Genomic DNA, 15,131 nt, shown 5'->3' with positions numbered 1-15,131 from the left:
TTTGTGTGATCGAGCGCCTTTGAAAGTTAATTCATGATTTTGCCCCCCCCCCATCTGAAAAACAGAACGACGCCCCTGCCAAAGACATCCTTGCGGCACACCACAAATAATAATGTATAGACCGGAAGAGCTGTAGTTCAGGTGACAGGTCGGTAGAAGGCAAGAAGTCCTTCACAATTTTAATACATTGTCAGGTAAAATCATACTCATGATGTGAAAGTTTTTATAGTAATATCAGTATATCGTAGTTTATCATGATGTTATTTTTTCCATTTACAATTTTCTTCAGATTCTGTATAAAAGGTAAACGTAATTTGAAGTAGGTCTACATTACGATTCATATTAAGTGATAATGATACGTTGTAATTTCTTTATATTATTGAAATAAGATGAAAGAAATGATACAAAACATTACGATAAATATAATGCTACATGCCATGTTATTCTTTTTTTTATTGGAAAATAACTTATTTTAAAACGAAGAATCTATCGAAAAAGGTAGCAGTTCGAAAAGAGTATATCTGTTATATTGCTAGCCCATCTGTTAGCAACGCTGACCGAATAACACATGCAATAATCATAATGGACGAGAAAAACCATCCTGAGTCATATCAGTTGAGTGGATACCTGTTTGAGCAAGCAGTCACCTCATCAGTACATTCTGCCTTGCTGTCGAAACTTGGTGTAATGTTTCATGTATTGCCTTCTGTAAGCTAACAAAATAATGATTATGCTTTCATTGCCAATAAAGTTTTTATTGTTCACTCACAGTAGCGGACGTGACTCGGAGGAGGCAAAGCATTGGAGGGGCACTGTATTGTTTGTGAACAATGCTGTGCCCCTCCAATGCTTTGTCTCCTCCGGGTCACGGTCCGCCACTGGTCCTCCGGCTTCTTCATGAGTTTCAATGTGTGGTATCAATCCAGAGAGCGCATCCTCAGACAGATGTTGCTACTGATGACGGGCTGAGAATGCGCGCCCTTCACAGAAACAAATATAGTAATGCTTGCTTGTGAAATATATATATATATATCATATTTTAAATGTGCTTTTGCAAGGTATGCTATCAATTAATTCGACCTTCAGTGCACTAAACTGCATGTGCGACTACCAAAGAAGAACAAGATGTTTGCAAATTTTAAGGAGCCTTTTGTTAGGGATTCTTGAAGCCACCAGATAGATCGAAGTAAAAACATAAACAGAACCCTAACTTTGAATAAATACATTATCAAACTGGCATTAAAACACATTTCAATTTAGATTCTTGTAAAAAAGAGTGGACTGTATTCGCTCAAATGACAAAATAGATCTTTACGAGCATGACAAGAGAAGTTGTAAAGTCTGCAAATACATATAATTTTTTGATTTAGATATAAATTGTTTCATCATTTTTTTTTACAGTGGGCAGCTTCAAATCAAACTCACGTGTTCAGTAATTTCTGAATCGGGTGTCTCTAAAATCTAAATATGTCTACCTAAAGTTAAAGTATGCCCTGACATCGCAACAGCTTATTGCATGCATGATTCCCACCGGAAGAGTGTTCTTCTTCAGGAGCCTCTCATGCATGGCAGCCATGAGAAAAGTGGGGTTCATCATTGTTGGCCGATTAAAAAGAACTAGAGTAGTTTGAGCAGCATTGACGAAAGACATTCAGTGTTGTTATTTCCCAAAACGCAACTGAATACAAAGACTCATCGTGCGCGGCGCCTCTCACCCGACTCCAATACCCCTTTCATTAACCCATCCTCAAAATATCCGCCTAAGAGTAATGCGGATAATTCAATAAAGATTGCATTCACAAACTCCGAAAATAATCCGCAGTATTTTCTTACGAGCGCCCGACCCGAAAAAGGCGGATAATTGTCACGGCAACTGCACACGCCCCCTCCGATGGGGTTGCGTTGCAAAAGGGTGACCTTGAGACCGCACCATGGCAATTATCTGCATTACTTTGGAAATGCGTTCATAAAGTCAAAATCTGGTCCCGATGCTGCTATTATGCGGATAATTGCAGCATCGAAATAATGCGGATAACTCTGGTCCTCCTCCGATTTTACAACCAAATAATGCTGTTAAAATCCGCATAACTGGGTTAATGGAAGGGGTATTGGTCACCTGCTGTAAATAATGTAGCCAACAATGATTGAAGGCTCTCTCGCTCAAGTGACAATTGTGCAAGTCTTGTGTGAGGGCTTACTAATACCCCTTTCATAAACCCCATTAAAATGAATTAGGCGGCTAATAGCAGCATAATTTGGTCGTAAAATTGGAGGAGGACAAGAGTTATCCGCATTACTCTGATGCTGCTATTATCCGCATAATAGCAGCATCGGGACAAGATTTTGAGTTTATGAACGCATTTCCAAATTATGCGGATAATTGCCATGGTGCGGTCACAAGGTCACCCTTTTCCAACACAACCGCATCGGAGGGGGCGTGTCCAGTTGTCATGGCGATTATCCCCCTTTTTCAGGACGGGCGGTCGTAAAAATAATGCGGCTTATTTTCGGAGTTTATGAACGCAATTTTTATTGAATTATCCGCATTACTCTTAGGCGGCTAATTGGAGGATAGGTTTATGAAAAGGGTATAAGTTGTTGATCGAAGTTTCAATCAGGGTCAGTGCTTGCAGACTAGTTAATGGTTCCATGGTCCAGCGATCACCGAAGCTTTTTTTTCTCACCCTCCTCGGCAGACAAGCTTTGTGCGAGGCTTTATAAGGCGACGAAAGCAAGCAAAGCTTGAACGTACGCTGATCCCAAAGGTCAGAAATCCGGAGCAGTTTTGTATGCTGTGTACAACCAGCGTGCACGTGAACTTCATTATTCTTGAATTTTGTTTTCAGGAATGATTTGATATCTTTTTTTTTTACTCACTTAACTATCGCTATCTAAACTTAACATGGGGATGCCCCATACTTCAAAGGTCAGCATGAATATAAAGGAATCGTGTACCCTAATGTCGTCTTGGATTCCAGTATCGAACGACTTAAGTCTTTTCAAGTGCGAGACAGTGACATCTGGATTTTGACTTTCCCCAGAGCCGGTAAGTAGGGAATTCCCCATTTTCGATAGTTGCTTTGACAATCTGAAATCTAGAAAGCTCTGTAAAAGTTTCATGGTTGTTGGGCAAGGTAATAAAAAGGGGAAAAATCTGATGTGTCTCATGCCTCAATTTGTTTATTGATATTGTTTAAAGAAAACTGAATAATGCTTTATTTTTAATGTTTTGTTCATTCGGTCGATTTTCTTGAAATCGCAAGCCGTCATTAAAATTGCATGTGTGGGACTGGAGAACGATTAAAACAACAATGCAAATGCACAGGGGTTACGGATTTTTCACAGTTTCATTGAGGGGAAAATATTACTGGTATTACAAAAAAGCGCTATGTGTTATCATGTCTGCTACAGCCTACGGGCTTAAATTGGCACTTGCGTTATACAGCTAATTTACTACCAAAAAGTCTTCAAAACACAATCTAAAAAAATAATTTATAATCTGGAATCTTTCATCGGTTGGGGATGGTCAAATACAGCAGACCGGACCTACAGAATTTTTTCTACGATTGATTCCATTGACTACACTGTACAATCAATCGCAAAAATCAAGCATACGATCAATCGCTAACGTTTGTGTAATGGAACCCAGGATACACTGGGGGATATATTCAGTCGCTGATTGCGTGATCACCGTGAAAATTTGCACACTCGTACAGCCGGATATAAAGATTGTGTAGTAAGATAAGAAAAAGTTTTTGTTTATATTTTCTACGTACTTGATTAAGCAAATAATCGTATGAATTTTGCGTCAAATATGTATTTGCCTTTAACTTAATTTATATAGCTACATGTAGTATAATGCTAATGATATTACATTTCTAACAAACATCTAAAAAAAATGTCAAAACATGATTAATTTCCTTTGTATTTTATTGTTTTATTCTGTGGTATTTCTTATCAAACTTTTTTTTTTTTCGATGAAATTTGTCGGGAACCCTTTTGCGTTTATAAATATCGTTGAAAAAAATGTATTTGTACCAATAAGGTAAAAATAATCATACATTTGTGTTTTGTTTTATTTTTGGTTGAAAGCACAATTTGCTTTGAATGACGTCTGTTGGGTCGGACATGCACTCACAAAATGTTGCGTAATTTCGGAACCGCGTCGCCGGGCGCGAATTTTTTTTCCGTACTTTAATGCGCAATAAACCCATGTGCGCATGCGTTTGGACTTTGTGCCAAATTTGTACTTCGCCTCGTTCTCAAATTCAGCGCACACGGCGTAGTCTTTGAACACAGACTCTATTTTCTAGTATGACGATCCCACGTGGAATTATATGGTACTATACGAGTCTGCATAGTTGTATGATTCAGACCCTAATGTATACAGGCAGACTTTATTATTCAGACCCTGCAAGCTCCGTGTATTGGAAATGTATTTCAAACCATAAAATTTCATCAAAATCAGGCAAGGAAGAAGAAAGTTATGATCTATTTTAAAGTTTTTATCATTTCGGTGAAACAGTTCTTTGCATTTCTTCATGAATATGCAATAAGCAAGCTAATGACGTCATATCCTCACATATTATTTTGTATTTTATGATATGAAAGTATATTCATTCAAATTTTGTTCACCAAGAATAGAAAAGATTTGATTGACATCTGATTTAATGTGTTGAGTAATCATTGCTGCAAATTATTCTGTTAAAAGAGAGACATATCATACACACATGTATGAAAAAAAGAAAGAAAGTAATCTAAGAAAAGGGAAAATGGGTACATGATGCCATTAGCTTATACCTCATGAATAATCATGATGGCGCGCATATATACAGGGTATCCAGTCCATCAGGGAAATCAGGGAATTTTGATTGGCCAAAATATCGAACGAGTCAGACTAGTATTTTATACTACAAAAATTTCTTGGCGAAAACAGAAAAAATCAGGGAATTTCGTTTTCTTGAAACGAATCCTGATATAACTGTTTTCACAAAATAATTTGCTAAACTTTGAAATTTGATAACTTAATTATTTGTTATCCGATTTTGATGAAAATGTCATGATTTTGCTCTCTGAATTTTCTCTTTTACGGAGTACCCAAGTACCTACGATGTAATGTAGACATTAGGGTCTGAATCATACAACTATGCAGACTCTTATAGCACCATATAAGTCCACGTGGGCTCGTCATACTAGCCAATAGAGTCTGTGTGCAAAGACTACGCCGTGTGCGCTGAATTTGAGAACGAAGCGAAGTACAAATTTGGCACGAAGTCCAAACGCATGCGCACATGGGTTTATTGCGCATTAAAGTCCGGAAAAAAAATTTGCTACCCGGGGCTGCAAACTTGGTATCAAACGATTTGCAAGACATGAAAGTAAAGTCATTGAGCGGCGTGGTCTAAGAATTTCGCGTGGCGGCGAAGTGACGAAATTCTTCGTTCGGAGTTATGTTGACCCTCACCCCCAAAAAAAAAATATGTAAGGGTTAATCACTCTTGTACAATAATATTAAAGCTAGTAGAACGATTTTTAAAACTTTGAACTTTTGTGGAAAACTTTGGAAACTTTGTGAAACAGCACTTAAACCATACAAACTTGAAACTTTGACCAATAGGTACACATTGGATGATGGAGATTATTGGCCTTATTCTCAGCGGTGGTGACCCAGACAAAACAGACCGATCTTTATACTGCAGTACTGTAGAGATGATCAACTTAGATCAACATTTCCCTCAAACCAAAGAAGAAGAGAAGCTTCACCCTCTCGACATGTCCCCGTTCTTGGACGTTATCGAGAGGGCGCCCTCCCCAAGAGTCATGCTTACGCATCTGCAGTTTAATCTTCTACCACGTGACATACTCAAATCCAAGGTTTGTGTCAAAAGATTTCATTTTTTGTTCTCTTATTTAACCACCATAAAATAGTGTACATCTTGATAATTTATCGACTAATCTTACTATGAGCTGAAACGATAAACTATGTTTATATTTATGAAGAACTATTTCTTAACCAGTTTATCCATCCTCGGTCGACTTTTCATCTTGAATTCGACTCTCATTTTGTCACAGCAATGATAAGTCATTTGGTCAATTTAAATCGAACCATGGACAAACCATAATCACAAAATTAGCTTTTCTAAATATTTGTTCGTTTTAGGGTTAAAAAATGGCTTATGTACCCAGTTTCCTTCCCATTTTTAAAAACGTAGGTGGCGCATATGTGCACGAATTGAAAGGAATTGACAAGTTATTACTTCTCATTTCTTGTGAATGTTACAGATCGTCTATCTGGCCCGTAATCCGAAGGATATGATAGTTTCGTGGTTCCAATTCGCTGGGAAGAACCCGGCCATTCCATTGACCATGGATAGTGCGATTGAACAGTTCGTCACTGACAGTAAATACTCCAATCTTCATCAATATATATTTTTAATGGAAGCTTAAAAATGCCACTCAGATGTTCAGACAATCATCTTGTATGTCTACAATCCTTGAAAAGTTGATGAGATGATGATATCTTGGAGCCCGTCATGTCTACATCGCGTGGGAGAGATAATCAGGTGTCATGATCTCGTAACTCGTCATGCCTACATCTTTTAGAAGAGATGATCAGATGACAAGTCATGATCATGGATCCAAGATCTTGTCATCTGATCATCTCCACAGGACGTTGACATGACGAGATCCAAGATCTTGTCATCTGATCATCTGTCCCACAGGATATAGATATGATGAGATCCAAGGTATTGTCTATGATCACCTTTCCCACAGGATGTAGACATGACGAAATCCGAGATCTCTTCATCAGGGGCCCGTTGCAGAGAGAGTTGCGTTCAAACGCAAGCCCCCCCCCAAAAAAAAAAAAAAAATCGCAAGTCCCAAATGAGCGCTTTTGATTTGTTGAAAATCAAATTGCGCATGATTTTTAGAGTTGCGATTGATTGCAACTCTTTCTGCAATGGGACCCTGATGGGTTTTTTTTCTCAGGGACGTGTACATAACAAGTTTATTCTCTGAACATCTGGGTGGAACTTTTAACCTTCATGATTATCATTGTTATCATATTATCTATGTAATTTCTCTGTAAGATTGGTTGCTGGCTCTATCCGTATTTGTTTGAAGTGAGCATTGCAACCCCCAAAATTCTATGTTGCAAAATCTATTGGGGAATGGCGTCTGTGGTGATTGCCTTAATTCTTTTTGTTATTAAAATTTTTAGTTGGTTGCTTGGCATAACTTGTTGTCTATACCACTGCCTCATTATACCAGACTGGTCAGTATTACTGATGTAGTTTTTTACGAGCTATTTGGATATGTTTCTGCCTCCGTTGTTGATAAAGACAAAACAATGCTGAAATGGTTAAGATCTACCCCAAAAATTGGAATTTTGAAAAATATGGTTTGAATTGGACGAAAGGTTGTTTAAGTATATAGGAGTACCATGACTTGGATAAAGTTGTGAAATTTTACTTTGAAACAAATTTAAAAAAGAAACGGAGGATAGTAAACAATTAGAGGAAAAGAAACCAAAAATTATGGGAAGAGTACTCATTATCAAGATGCTATTTTTTAGTCAAATAATTAATGATGTTTTGCTCCATTACCTCGTCAGATTGTGAAGAAACTTGAGAAAATAATTTACCACTTTTTGTGGACCTCAAAAGTTGACAAAGCTAACTGCCTTTCGACGATAGTGGAATTAAAATGTTTGACATTCAGAAAATGACAAACAGTTTAGGATTGAAATGGGTTGGCAATAATTGTTGATGCTACTAGTTGTTTTTTAAAGGATTTTGCCTTATTGAATTTTGAATCAATTGGAGGTGTCAGATTCGTCCTTAACTGTAGTATGGATAATTATCAAACAGAAAAATGGTTTTGGGATGATTGCTAAAGTTTTATATTGAAATTATTGAACGGTGGTAGCACCTGAAAGAACCGGTAAAAAATTTGTTCTCAAATAAACAGATTCTGTGATAAAATGAATTTATTGTCTATGATAATCAACCACTTTTTATCTATTTATTTAGAATTAAACTATGAAACGAATGTACTTTTCATATCACAAATCTTTTAATCTAAGTTGTTTTCAGAGCCAACACTGCTGCATTATTGAAGCCAATTTATTTATTTCATTGTTTAATCAGAAATGCAATGGGGTCCATGGCCAGTACATGTTCGTACGTTCTGGGAGCTAAAAGATCACGAGAATGTCACTTTTCTTTTCTATGAGGATTTGAAGAAGGTAAGTCGTGAAATTTGTGACTCCCAAGCGTGATGATATAAACTGTGTTGATCTCCCCATCACCATGGTGGTAGAATCCAATACAGATCCATGTAGGTATATAGGCATTATGGGGTGAACTGATTGGCTATGTGTCCCGGGGGGCCACTTACATTGTCGAGTGGATACCATGCGCGACCAAAAAAACACGTAAAAAGGATGTCTTTTTCACGATAGGGCACGTTACGTACGTAACGTGATAAGGGTGTCAAAAACACAAAAATAATGAAAAAAGGGTATCTATTTCGCTAGGAAAATTACGTGTTTAAGGTCGAATTTGCGGGGATGATAAAACAAAATTAAAATGTTTTATAAAGGATGTCCTTTTTGCCCCAAAACTTCGTGTTTAGAGTCCGATTTGCGCGAGGTGTAGAAGGTGGGGTCGTACTAAACCAAATAAGGTAAAGCCGACGACCAAAGGACCCGTAACAATAAAACATTCCTGTACTTGTTAAGGGGTTCATTTCAGGGAATATTTGCCAAGAGTATCATTTTGTTTCCAATACTTGTTAAGGATAGGGTTTCACACGCATTTTCAGAATATGGAAATTACGTGTTTAGGGTGCTTTTCGAGACCCCATGGTCGCGCATGGTATCCACTCGTGAATGGAAGTGGCCCCCCGGGCTATGTGTGTTTCTGCGAGTGTGGGTGTGTGTGTGTGCGTAAGGGTGTGTGTGTGTGTGTGCGAGGGTGGGTGTGTGTTGGGGTGCGTGTGTGTGTGTCTGCCCTCGTTCGCGTGCGGCTAGTGGACGTGTGAGAATCACTGACCTCTACTCGTGGTTTGGGTCACCGATCTGCGTATATACAGATATGTGTATACTGATCAGCATGATCAGTGGGTCAGTGGTGTGTGAGGCGTGGTTTCGTGTATGTTTTGGGGCAGACAATTGACTTGGATAATACTTGTTGAGCTTTAGGTTGTATATGAAAACTATGGTTTGTTCTTTACTTTGTTGTAAATGCCACAATTCTGATTACCATTGCCGGAGTAGTTGTTGGTGTTTTTATCGTCTTATTTATTCATAGGAGCCAGCAAAATACATTGAGAAAATCGCCAATGGTATTGGTCACCCTCTGTCGGTAGAGGTTCTACAAAAAGTGGTAAACTTTAGCCATATTGACTCACAGAAAGCTACTTTCAAGAAATTGGAGGACACTGGAAAAGTAAACTATGTAAAATCATCCGGCGCGTATGCTTTCCTTAATAAAGGTAACACTTTTGTATTTCACAGTTATAGGTCAAGTCCACCTCAGAACAGTGTTGATTTGAATCAATAGAGAAAAATCAGACATGTACAATGCTGAAAATTTCATCAAAATCGGATGTAAAATTAAAGTTATGACATTTCAAAGTTTCGCTTATTTTTAACAAAAAGAACGAGCCAGTTACATTCAAATGAGAGAGTTGACATCACTCACTTTTTCTTTTTTTTGTTTGAATTGTACAATATTTCAATTTTTATGAATTTGACGATCAGGACCTCCTTGCCTGAAGCAAAAAAGTTAAATAATGGACTTCCACGTGTTCAGGGAGGAATGAAACTTAATTTCACATGACAATGACGAGAAAACAAAAATATTTCATATTTCATATAATAAAATACAAAAGAAATAGTGAGTGAGTGATGTAATCAGTTCCTCATTTGCATACCGACTGGGATGTGCATATAACTGTTTTGTGCAACGAAGCGAAACTTTAAAATGCCATAACTTTCTTATTTTACATCCGATTTTTATGAAATTTTTCTCTATTTATTCATATCAAGATTTTGTTGGGGTAGAATTGTCCTTTAAGGACGTTCCACTTTTATGTTTGTGTGCATCATGATCTGCGCATATTTCATACTCTGAGCGCTGATATCACAATGGATGAACTGGTGCTAATCAGCTGTAGGGATGTGTCATGAATTCACCTGGGGAGCGTTTCATCAATATTTTCATCCGACAAGTTGTCAGATCTGACATCTTTCCAGGATTTTGATTGGCTGAGAGGCACTGTTCCTATGGTAACTGTTGGATAAAATTGGACTTGTCGGATAAAACATCCGACAAGTCCTTTCATGAAACGCCCCCAGAAGACATGATTTGTTGACAATAAGCCTATTCTTACAATACCATTTTCAAATATAAATATATATACAATATATATAATGTATACATTGAATATTAAGTTTTTCTGTTCATAATGGCCAACCATATAATGTAAAATTTGTATTATCGTTAGTAAACGTGCACGTCGGAATAAATATGATACCATCCTACTATGCTTGTGAATAATCTTGTCGTTTTTTCCATTCCATCTAGGAGTAAGTTTTCGTTGGAAAGAATTCTTCACTGTGGCGCAGAACGAGGCCTTCGATGAATGGTATCAAAATAGGATGGTTGACACCGATCTCAAGTTTACATTTGAATGATTAAGAACGGACTCTAATTCATTATTATTATTATTATGGAATCTGAATGCAAATCTGGAAGCTAATTTTGGAATGAATTTCGATGACATACTTTCATTAAAGCCGTTTTCGGTTACAAATATTTCGAGAACTTAAACAGAACATTATCGGTCAGCCGACCTGAAACCATTGTTACAATGGTGACTCGTCATTTTTTTCAAAACAAGATGCAGGAATGAAGGAAAGACAGTCCCATTCATTAGTATGGTCCGCCAAAAGTTTCAAATGGAAAAACAGTAAAGGAAATATATTAGTAATGGTCATCATTGACTATCATCGAGATCATAAAATGGGTCGGACATACGCCAATCAAGCTGAATGAATGGGGATCGATCGCAATGATTGACATCACTTAACAATTAAAGATACATATCCAACATAACCATACAGTTGTAATCATCGTTTTTTAGTCAGCAAGTAGTGCTTGATTTCATTTTTAAAGAAAATCCGTACGTAATCGATTACAAACTATTACTGAATATCCCTATTATACATGGATTAAAAATTATTCAATTAACGTTATTTGCCGTTTCAAAACCATGCGGAAGATATTTGAATAAACCTTCTATTTTGTTACAGTATAAATATTCCTACTAAAGAATGCCTTGAAGGCATACACAGAGAAGAAATCGACTGGATCCTGTTCGAGGTTATTCCACTCCTAAATGTTCTTAGGAAGAAGGAAGAGGCATAGGTCTGATGGCTGCTGCAATGTTGTGTCCTTGATCGAGATCCGGGGACCGTTTCATCAACATGTTTGCCCGACAGGTTGTCAGATCTGAAAACTTTCCTTGAACCTGATTGGCTAGAAGGTACTGTTATCATGGGAAGTGTCGGATAAAACGTCCGACAAATCCTTCATGAAACGCTGTTGTTGTTGACAGCTCACTGAAGGACTACAAGGTGATATCAACTATAGGTTGAAGCAGATACGATACACTGTACGGCATATCAATTAAAGGCGGCTGTGAAGGCGTCTGGTGTGCAATAATGGCCACTTCAGGTTTTCAAGCATGGCTGTTACGCTGGATGTTCGGTTGAAGTCACAGTTTACGTAGCGTGCACACCTTCGTTGTACCATTTGGTTGCACCATTTCAATCTTGTTGACGTTCCTCTGTGTGTGTGTGTGTGTGCGTCCCATGCTGTTCCAGCATATTCCACCACTTGGTGTATAGTGGTGTGACCATATTTCGCGCGTTACCTTATTTTGCGCACTTTCGCACATCCAAAAAGTAATGAAAATCTGATGACGACCAACAGAAAAGCGACCTTGAATTAGGTGAGGCCCATGGAAATCCAGCTTCCACTTTCTTTCTCATTCCTGCAAGCTATCAAGGTCTCCATGTACAGTCTCGTAACGGTGACCGTCCTGATGCGTCTTTACAGCATGTAGTCATCAGCAAAGAGGCGTAATTTTAAGTGCATGACACAATCTGGCAGGTCATTGGTGTAACTGAGGAAAAGCAGCGGGCCGACAGTACTACCTTAAGGCACTTGATGTAATCATCGTCTCCTGACTACCCTGACCCTCGAGTAAAACCTGCCGAGTACGACAACTGAAAGCTTTTGACCCACTGCAGAGTAGAGCCACGTATATTAAGTGGCCAACCTTGTGAAGGTTGAGAAACTTTGTCAAAGTCTAGTAAGATGCAGTTTATTTGCTCAATTTTCATAAATCCTTTGATATCTACGATATATTAAATCAACAATCAAACCTAAATAAACTTTGTGATGTTTTCTGTTGGGTACGGATGTAAGATGGTGACTGCTTAAGTATGAGGAAATGAAAAGCCATTAGAAGAGAGGGATTATAAAAGGGTACATTTTGAGAAGGACAATGGGCCTACAGGTAGGTTAACATGAGCAATGACCAGGTGATGGCACTCGCACATTCTTATTTTGTGACAAAGTTTATAAGTGGATAAGCCTCCAGACTCTCAATCACAGGGTCCCAGACTCAAATCCAATATTGACACTCTCGTCCTTTGACAAGGCATCATCTACAATGGACACTCTCCATCCAGGAGTAGTAAATGGGTAGGGTTGAGCTAAAGGGTAAGTTCAGCCACCACACCAGGCCAATTACAATTGACTCAGACATTGCAGTGGTGCAATATATTGATTATCTCTAACGCCAACACATTGTTTGAACAATAAAATAGAGTATAGTGTTTGAGAGAGGGAAAAAATTTCAGCCCCCAAAAGTGATAAGTGTGAAATAGATAGCGCATTATATATACCCACATCTATTTTTTTAAATACAGTAAGGACACAAGATGACAATATAGTTAGTCTAGGGGTCCGTTGTAGAAAGAGTTGCGTTTAAACGCAAGTCAAAAAATCAATCGAAAGTCCCAAATGCGCGCTGTTGATTGATTGAAAATCAAGTTGCGCATGATTTTTGAGTTGCAATTGATTGCAACTCTTTCTGCAACGGGCCCCAGGTATGGATCCTCATTCTTGTCAGAGTCTTTTACATGATAGGTGCACGGGAAATGTGTGGATGTGGAAGTACATGTATGGCATGAAGCCAATGATGTGCAGGCAGAAAGGACCAAATTAGAGGTCAATTCAACCCCAGCAAAATATTGACTTGAATGAGTACAGGAAATCAAACTAGCTTAACACTGAAAATTTCACCAAATTCGGATGTAAAATAAGAAAGTTATGGCATTCTAAAGTTTCGCTTATTTTTTTCACAAAACAGTGATATGCATAACTCAGTAACATGCAAATGAGCCAGTCGATTATGTCCATCACTCACTATTTAGTTTTTTTATTGTTTGAATTACACAATATTTCATTTTTTAAAAGATTTATTCACAGGGACCGACTTGACTGAACCATATAGTATTAAACAATGCTAATTCCACATGTTTAGGGAGGAATTAATCAATGTTTCACCTGAAAATTATGAGAAAATTATATTTCATATCTCATATGATAAAAACAAAGGAAATAGTGAGTTGATGATTTCATCAGTCTCCCCAACTGCATACCGACCAGGATGTGCATATAACTGTTTTGTGAAACTAAGGAAAACCTTGGAATATCATAACTTTCTTATTTTATATCCGATTTTGATGAAATTTTCAGTGTTATGCTTCTTACATTTTTCTATTTTTATTCAAATCCATTTTTTTGTCGGGGTGAACTTGTCCTTTCACAAAACAATTATTCTACTTTTACATGTTTCAGGGGATGTTAGTATTTATTGATAATTAGCAAGTGAAAATACTTTTTAAATCCAAAATTGTAATGCTGGTTCTTGCCCTATAGCCTTTTTTACGTAGTTTTTGTGCCAGCTAAACTTACCCACAATGTGGTTCGACTTACCCCACGGGTCGGACAAGATGAGCCATTTGCATTTGAAAAAAAAATGTTTTCCAAGAATTAGATTCTAAGCAAAGATACATATTTTAGCAATATTATTAGTCATATCAGTCCTAACAGAGCACCTAATCAGATAAGCCGTGCTTAACCCGGAGTAACAGTATGCAGCTGCTAGAATTTTTTTTTTTAAATTGATATTGGTATTATCATCATTTTCAGCATATGAAATAGATCATGCGTCTTGCTCGAGTGGAAAATGAAGGCGAATGATATAGGAAATTAGGAGCCTTCAAATTTTTATCCGATTAACAACTAGATAAGCCACAGGTGGTAGAACTTGAAATTGGTGCAATTCTAGTGCTCTCCCAGCCAAAACAATGTCTACATGATTTTGACTTTTCTTTTTAATATCTGCCTCATATTTTTCATGAAGACGATGCACCTGATATAATCCTATGAAATCATCATTCTCATGAACTATGCTTGCAAGCGTAAAAAATGTTTTTAATGCATCTACGGATAGGATCATTGGATTGATATAGTATATTTATACAATATTGACTGGCCTTGAGGGGAACATCAAATATATTGCCTGCAAAAGAATCATATTGGCCCGAGTCTTAAGACGAGGGCAATATGGGTCTTTTAAGGGCAATATATTTGATGTTCCCCGAAAGAAGAGCCAGTCAATATTTTTATTATAATCCAAATCAGATTTCTAGAGCAAAATCATGATAATGGTGATATTTCTTTTAAAAAATAGAGTTCTATTGTGTCATGTTAAAATCAGGGTCTAGGCTCTGCACTTTACCATTATGACGTACTTGCAAGCGCTCGGATCCAGTGATGTCTTTATTACATGTATGACGTATATTGTTGGTGCGCAGATCCTTATGAAGCGTATCTCTTTACACGCATCCTCAAATGCCCGGATGTGAGACCAGGGAAAATACAAAGGTATATTTTGCGTCGTCTCTGCATGCAAAGTAAATATGCGCATTGAGACCGAGGAAAATACAAAAAATATACCTATCCCTTCGCGATATAGGGCAATAC

General features: G+C 37.6%; 1 pseudogene; it reads left to right on the top strand.

Moving 5' to 3' along the window:
* The first annotated feature begins 2,880 nt into the window (after window positions 1-2,880).
* On the top strand, window positions 2,881-11,992 carry LOC121412933 (annotated as a pseudogene).
* The last annotated feature ends 3,139 nt before the right edge of the window (window positions 11,993-15,131 follow it).

Source organism: Lytechinus variegatus, chromosome 4 (genome assembly GCF_018143015.1).
Source record: "Lytechinus variegatus isolate NC3 chromosome 4, Lvar_3.0, whole genome shotgun sequence".
NCBI lineage: Eukaryota > Metazoa > Echinodermata > Echinoidea > Temnopleuroida > Toxopneustidae > Lytechinus > Lytechinus variegatus.
Note: the sequence above shows the minus strand (reverse complement) of the source record. Positions and strands in the feature narration are given on the sequence as shown.